The following is a 7,500-nucleotide window of genomic DNA, read 5'->3' as shown; positions in this document are numbered from 1 at the left end:
AACGCTGGTTCACCGTTTTATAACTCTCCTCACACCTCAACAAGAACAAAGTCACCCGGGAGCACTTAAAATCGAGAGGGACAAAGGAAAATGCACCCAATAGACCCTGCCCATGCATCGTTGATGCAAGAATAAGCCACGCCACGATGCCCACAAATTTCCGAGGGACGCACCGAGACTCGGCCGAAGTCGGCCAACATTCGGTTTCTGGATAATTGACGAATCAATCAACCCAATGCCATGGAAAACCAAGCCACACAAGTGAGGGGAGACTTGCATGAGCATGGGGGAGGGGCCCCAAGGCAGCACCGCACCTCCCACTGTGGGCGTGGTTGGTGAGGTGCAGCCCCCCCCTATAATAGGTTATTATGCAAAAGCCAAAATTGTAGTAGTAGATACCTTTTTTCTGAGCAGACATAAGTCCATATCGGGACCTAGAGATCGAATTTTGACGTGATTTTTTGCAGGGAGGCTCACAAACACAATATATTCACGTCCACAAAGTTTTAGATTTTTTCTCCAAGGGATGAATTTTTAATGAATTTTTGAATCGGCAGATTATGAAAAACCGGGGAAAATAGAAAAAGGCACCTAGAGATCGAATTTTGACCTGATTTTTTGCAGGCATTCACACAAAATAACACCAAATGTGTCTGCAAAGTTTCGTTACATTTCCCCAAGGGAATGATTTATAATGAATTTTTCTCCGAATCATCGCACCATGGTGCACCTTGATGCCCACCTTGGTGCCTCTTGATACCCACCTTGGTGCTTCTTGATACCCACCTTGGTGCCTCTTGGTGCCTCTTGGTGCCTCTTGGTGCCCACCTTGGTGCCTCTTGATGCCCACCATGGTGCACCTTGATGCACACCTTGGTGCCTCTTGGTGCCCACCTTGGTGCCTCTTGGTGCCTCTTGGTGCCCACCTTGGTGCCTCTTGATGCCCACCATGGTGCACCTTGATGCACACCTTGGTGCCTCTTGGTGCCTCTTGGTGCCCACCTTGGTGCCTCTTGATGCCCACCATGGTGCACCTTGATGCACACCTTGGTGCCTCTTGATGCCCACCTTGGTGCCTCTTGATACCCACCTTGGTGCCTCTTGATGCCCACCTTGGTGCCTCTTGATACCCACCTTGGTGCCTCTTGGTGCCCACCTTGGTGCCTCTTGCTACCCACCATGGTGCCTCTTGGTGCCCACCATGGTGCCTCTTGGTGCCCACCATGGTGCCTCTTGGTGCCCACCATGGTGCACCTTGATGCACACCTTGGTGCCTCTTGGTGCCCACCTTGGTGCCTCTTGCTACCCACCATGGTGCCTCTTGGTGCCCACCATGGTGCCTCTTGGTGCCCACCATGGTGCCTCTTGGTGCCCACCATGGTGCACCTTGATGCACACCTTGGTGCCTCTTGATGCCCACCTTGGTGCCTCTTGATACCCACCTTGGTGCCTCTTGGTGCCCACCATGGTGCCTCTTGGTGCCCACCATGGTGCCTCTTGGTGCCCACCATGGTGCACCTTCATGCACACCTTGGTGCCTCTTGATGCCCACCTTGGTCCCTCTTGATACCCACCATGGTGCACCTTGATGCACACCTTGGTGCCTCTTGGTGCCCACCTTGGTGCCTCTTGGTGCCTCTTGGTGCCCACCTTGGTGCCTCTTGATGCCCACCATGGTGCACCTTGATGCACACCTTGGTGCCTCTTGGTGCCTCTTGGTGCCCACCTTGGTGCCTCTTGATGCCCACCATGGTGCACCTTGATGCACACCTTGGTGCCTCTTGATGCCCACCTTGGTGCCTCTTGATACCCACCTTGGTGCCTCTTGATGCCCACCTTGGTGCCTCTTGATACCCACCTTGGTGCCTCTTGGTGCCCACCTTGGTGCCTCTTGCTACCCACCATGGTGCCTCTTGGTGCCCACCATGGTGCCTCTTGGTGCCCACCATGGTGCCTCTTGGTGCCCACCATGGTGCACCTTGATGCACACCTTGGTGCCTCTTGGTGCCCACCTTGGTGCCTCTTGATACCCACCTTGGTGCCTCTTGGTGCCCACCATGGTGCCTCTTGGTGCCCACCATGGTGCCTCTTGGTGCCCACCATGGTGCACCTTCATGCACACCTTGGTGCCTCTTGATGCCCACCTTGGTCCCTCTTGATACCCACCATGGTGCACCTTGGTGCCTCTTGGTGCCCACCTTGGTGCCTCTTGATGCCCACCATGGTGCACCTTGATGCCCACCTTGGTGCCTCTTGGTGCCCATCATGGTGCCTCTTCATGCCCACCCTGGTGCCTACCTGGTGCGTTTTTATGCACCCTGGTGCCCTCCTGGTGCGTTTTTATGCACCCTGGTGCCCTCCTGGTGCGTTTTTATGCACCCTGGTGCCCTCCTGGTGCGTTTTTATGCACCCTGGTGCCCTCCTGGTGCGTTTTTATGCACCCTGGTGCCTCCGTGGTGCGTTTTTATGCACCATGGTGCCCTCCTGGTGCGTTTTTCGCACCCTGGTGCCCTCTTGGTGCGTTTTTATGCACCATGGTGCCCTCTTGGTGCGTTTTTATGCACCATGGTGCCCTCTTGGTGCGTTTTTATGCACCCTGGTGCCCTCCTGGTGCGTTTTTATGCACCCTGGTGCCTACTTGGTGCGTTTTTATGCACCCTGGTGCCCTCCTGGTGCGTTTTTATGCACCATGGTGCCCTCCTGGTGCGTTTTTATGCACCATGGTGCCCTCCTGGTGCGTTTTTATGCACCCTGGTGCGTTTTTATGCACCCTGGTGCCCTCCTGGTGCGTTTTTATGCACCCTGGTGCCTACTTGGTGCGTTTTTATGCACCCTGGTGCCCTCCTGGTGCGTTTTTATGCACCCTGGTGCCCTCCTGGTGCGTTTTTATGCACCCTGGTGCCTCCGTGGTGCGTTTTTATGCACCCTGGTGCCCTCCTGGTGCGTTTTTATGCACCCTGGTGCCTCCGTGGTGCGTTTTTATGCACCATGGTGCCCTCCTGGTGCGTTTTTATGCACCCTGGTGCCCTCCTGGTGCGTTTTTATGCACCCTGGTGCCTCCGTGGTGCGTTTTTATGCACCATGGTGCCCTCCTGGTGCGTTTTTCGCACCCTGGTGCCCTCTTGGTGCGTTTTTATGCACCATGGTGCCCTCTTGGTGCGTTTTTATGCACCATGGTGCCCTCTTGGTGCGTTTTTATGCACCCTGGTGCCCTCCTGGTGCGTTTTTATGCACCCTGGTGCCTACTTGGTGCGTTTTTATGCACCCTGGTGCCCTCCTGGTGCGTTTTTATGCACCATGGTGCCCTCCTGGTGCGTTTTTATGCACCCTGGTGCCTACTTGGTGCGTTTTTATGCACCATGGTGCCCTCTTGGTGCGTTTTTCGCACCCTGGTGCCCTCCTGGTGCGTTTTTATGCACCCTGGTGCCCTCCTGGTGCGTTTTTATGCACCCTGGTGCCCTCCTGGTGCGTTTTTATGCACCCTGGTGCCCTCCTGGTGCGTTTTTATGCACCCTGGTGCCTCCGTGGTGCGTTTTTATGCACCATGGTGCCCTCCTGGTGCGTTTTTCGCACCCTGGTGCCCTCTTGGTGCGTTTTTATGCACCATGGTGCCCTCTTGGTGCGTTTTTATGCACCATGGTGCCCTCTTGGTGCGTTTTTATGCACCCTGGTGCCCTCCTGGTGCGTTTTTATGCACCCTGGTGCCTACTTGGTGCGTTTTTATGCACCCTGGTGCCCTCCTGGTGCGTTTTTATGCACCATGGTGCCCTCCTGGTGCGTTTTTATGCACCATGGTGCCCTCCTGGTGCGTTTTTATGCACCCTGGTGCGTTTTTATGCACCCTGGTGCCCTCCTGGTGCGTTTTTATGCACCCTGGTGCCTACTTGGTGCGTTTTTATGCACCCTGGTGCCCTCCTGGTGCGTTTTTATGCACCCTGGTGCCCTCCTGGTGCGTTTTTATGCACCCTGGTGCCTCCGTGGTGCGTTTTTATGCACCCTGGTGCCCTCCTGGTGCGTTTTTATGCACCCTGGTGCCTCCGTGGTGCGTTTTTATGCACCATGGTGCCCTCCTGGTGCGTTTTTATGCACCCTGGTGCCCTCCTGGTGCGTTTTTATGCACCCTGGTGCCTCCGTGGTGCGTTTTTATGCACCATGGTGCCCTCCTGGTGCGTTTTTCGCACCCTGGTGCCCTCTTGGTGCGTTTTTATGCACCATGGTGCCCTCTTGGTGCGTTTTTATGCACCATGGTGCCCTCTTGGTGCGTTTTTATGCACCCTGGTGCCCTCCTGGTGCGTTTTTATGCACCCTGGTGCCTACTTGGTGCGTTTTTATGCACCCTGGTGCCCTCCTGGTGCGTTTTTATGCACCATGGTGCCCTCCTGGTGCGTTTTTATGCACCCTGGTGCCTACTTGGTGCGTTTTTATGCACCATGGTGCCCTCTTGGTGCGTTTTTCGCACCCTGGTGCCCTCCTGGTGCGTTTTTATGCACCCTGGTGCCCTCCTGGTGCGTTTTTATGCACCCTGGTGCCCTCCTGGTGCGTTTTTATGCACCATGGTGCCCTCCTGGTGCGTTTTTCGCACCCTGGTGCCCTCCTGGTGCGTTTTTATGCACCCTGGTGCCCTCCTGGTGCGTTTTTATGCACCCTGGTGCCCTCCTGGTGCGTTTTTATGCACCATGGTGCCCTCCTGGTGCGTTTTTCGCACCCTGGTGCCCTCCTGGTGCGTTTTTATGCACCCTGGTGCCCTCCTGGTGCGTTTTTATGCACCCTGGTGCCCTCCTGGTGCGTTTTTATGCACCCTGGTGCCTACTTGGTGCGTTTTTATGCACCATGGTGCCCTCCTGGTGCGTTTTTCGCACCCTGGTGCCCTCCTGGTGCGTTTTTATGCACCCTGGTGCCCTCCTGGTGCGTTTTTATGCACCCTGGTGCCTACTTGGTGCGTTTTTATGCACCATGGTGCCCTCCTGGTGCGTTTTTCGCACCCTGGTGCCCTCCTGGTGCGTTTTTATGCACCCTGGTGCCCTCCTGGTGCGTTTTTATGCACCCTGGTGCCTACTTGGTGCGTTTTTATGCACCATGGTGCCCTCCTGGTGCGTTTTTATGCACCATGGTGCCCTCCTGGTGCGTTTTTATGCACCCTGGTGCGTTTTTATGCACCCTGGTGCCCTCCTGGTGCGTTTTTATGCACCCTGGTGCCCTCCTGGTGCGTTTTTATGCACCCTGGTGCCCTCCTGGTGCGTTTTTATGCACCCTGGTGCCTCCGTGGTGCGTTTTTATGCACCCTGGTGCCCTCCTGGTGCGTTTTTATGCACCCTGGTGCCTCCGTGGTGCGTTTTTATGCACCATGGTGCCCTCCTGGTGCGTTTTTATGCACCCTGGTGCCCTCCTGGTGCGTTTTTATGCACCCTGGTGCCTCCGTGGTGCGTTTTTATGCACCATGGTGCCCTCCTGGTGCGTTTTTCGCACCCTGGTGCCCTCTTGGTGCGTTTTTATGCACCCTGGTGCCCTCCTGGTGCGTTTTTATGCACCCTGGTGCCTACTTGGTGCGTTTTTATGCACCCTGGTGCCCTCCTGGTGCGTTTTTATGCACCATGGTGCCCTCCTGGTGCGTTTTTATGCACCCTGGTGCCTACTTGGTGCGTTTTTATGCACCATGGTGCCCTCTTGGTGCGTTTTTCGCACCCTGGTGCCCTCCTGGTGCGTTTTTATGCACCCTGGTGCCCTCCTGGTGCGTTTTTATGCACCCTGGTGCCCTCCTGGTGCGTTTTTATGCACCATGGTGCCCTCCTGGTGCGTTTTTCGCACCCTGGTGCCCTCCTGGTGCGTTTTTATGCACCCTGGTGCCCTCCTGGTGCGTTTTTATGCACCCTGGTGCCCTCCTGGTGCGTTTTTATGCACCATGGTGCCCTCCTGGTGCGTTTTTCGCACCCTGGTGCCCTCCTGGTGCGTTTTTATGCACCCTGGTGCCCTCCTGGTGCGTTTTTATGCACCCTGGTGCCCTCCTGGTGCGTTTTTATGCACCCTGGTGCCTCCGTGGTGCGTTTTTATGCACCATGGTGCCCTCCTGGTGCGTTTTTATGCACCCTGGTGCCCTCCTGGTGCGTTTTTATGCACCCTGGTGCCTCCGTGGTGCGTTTTTATGCACCATGGTGCCCTCCTGGTGCGTTTTTCGCACCCTGGTGCCCTCTTGGTGCGTTTTTATGCACCATGGTGCCCTCATGGTGCGTTTTTATGCACCATGGTGCCCTCTTGGTGCGTTTTTATGCACCCTGGTGCCCTCCTGGTGCGTTTTTATGCACCCTGGTGCCTACTTGGTGCGTTTTTATGCACCCTGGTGCCCTCCTGGTGCGTTTTTATGCACCATGGTGCCCTCCTGGTGCGTTTTTATGCACCCTGGTGCCTACTTGGTGCGTTTTTATGCACCATGGTGCCCTCTTGGTGCGTTTTTCGCACCCTGGTGCCCTCCTGGTGCGTTTTTATGCACCCTGGTGCCCTCCTGGTGCGTTTTTATGCACCCTGGTGCCCTCCTGGTGCGTTTTTATGCACCATGGTGCCCTCCTGGTGCGTTTTTCGCACCCTGGTGCCCTCCTGGTGCGTTTTTATGCACCCTGGTGCCCTCCTGGTGCGTTTTTATGCACCCTGGTGCCCTCCTGGTGCGTTTTTATGCACCCTGGTGCCCTCCTGGTGCGTTTTTATGCACCATGGTGCCCTCCTGGTGCGTTTTTCGCACCCTGGTGCCCTCCTGGTGCGTTTTTATGCACCATGGTGCCCTCCTGGTGCGTTTTTATGCACCATGGTGCCCTCCTGGTGCGTTTTTCGCACCCTGGTGCCCTCTTGGTGCGTTTTTATGCACCATGGTGCCCTCTTGGTGCGTTTTTATGCACCATGGTGCCCTCTTGGTGCGTTTTTATGCACCCTGGTGCCCTCCTGGTGCGTTTTTATGCACCCTGGTGCCTACTTGGTGCGTTTTTATGCACCCTGGTGCCCTCCTGGTGCGTTTTTATGCACCATGGTGCCCTCCTGGTGCGTTTTTATGCACCCTGGTGCCTACTTGGTGCGTTTTTATGCACCATGGTGCCCTCTTGGTGCGTTTTTCGCACCCTGGTGCCCTCCTGGTGCGTTTTTATGCACCCTGGTGCCCTCCTGGTGCGTTTTTATGCACCCTGGTGCCCTCCTGGTGCGTTTTTATGCACCATGGTGCCCTCCTGGTGCGTTTTTCGCACCCTGGTGCCCTCCTGGTGCGTTTTTATGCACCCTGGTGCCCTCCTGGTGCGTTTTTATGCACCCTGGTGCCCTCCTGGTGCGTTTTTATGCACCATGGTGCCCTCCTGGTGCGTTTTTCGCACCCTGGTGCCCTCCTGGTGCGTTTTTATGCACCCTGGTGCCCTCCTGGTGCGTTTTTATGCACCCTGGTGCCCTCCTGGTGCGTTTTTATGCACCCTGGTGCCTCCGTGGTGCGTTTTTATGCACCATGGTGCCCTCCTGGTGCGTTTTTATGCA

This window comes from Abrus precatorius, unplaced genomic scaffold, assembly GCF_003935025.1.
Source record: "Abrus precatorius isolate BTA unplaced genomic scaffold, Abrus_2018 Scaffold1, whole genome shotgun sequence".
In the NCBI taxonomy this organism is placed as follows: Eukaryota; Viridiplantae; Streptophyta; class Magnoliopsida; order Fabales; family Fabaceae; genus Abrus; species Abrus precatorius.
This window is presented reverse-complemented; position numbering follows the sequence as displayed.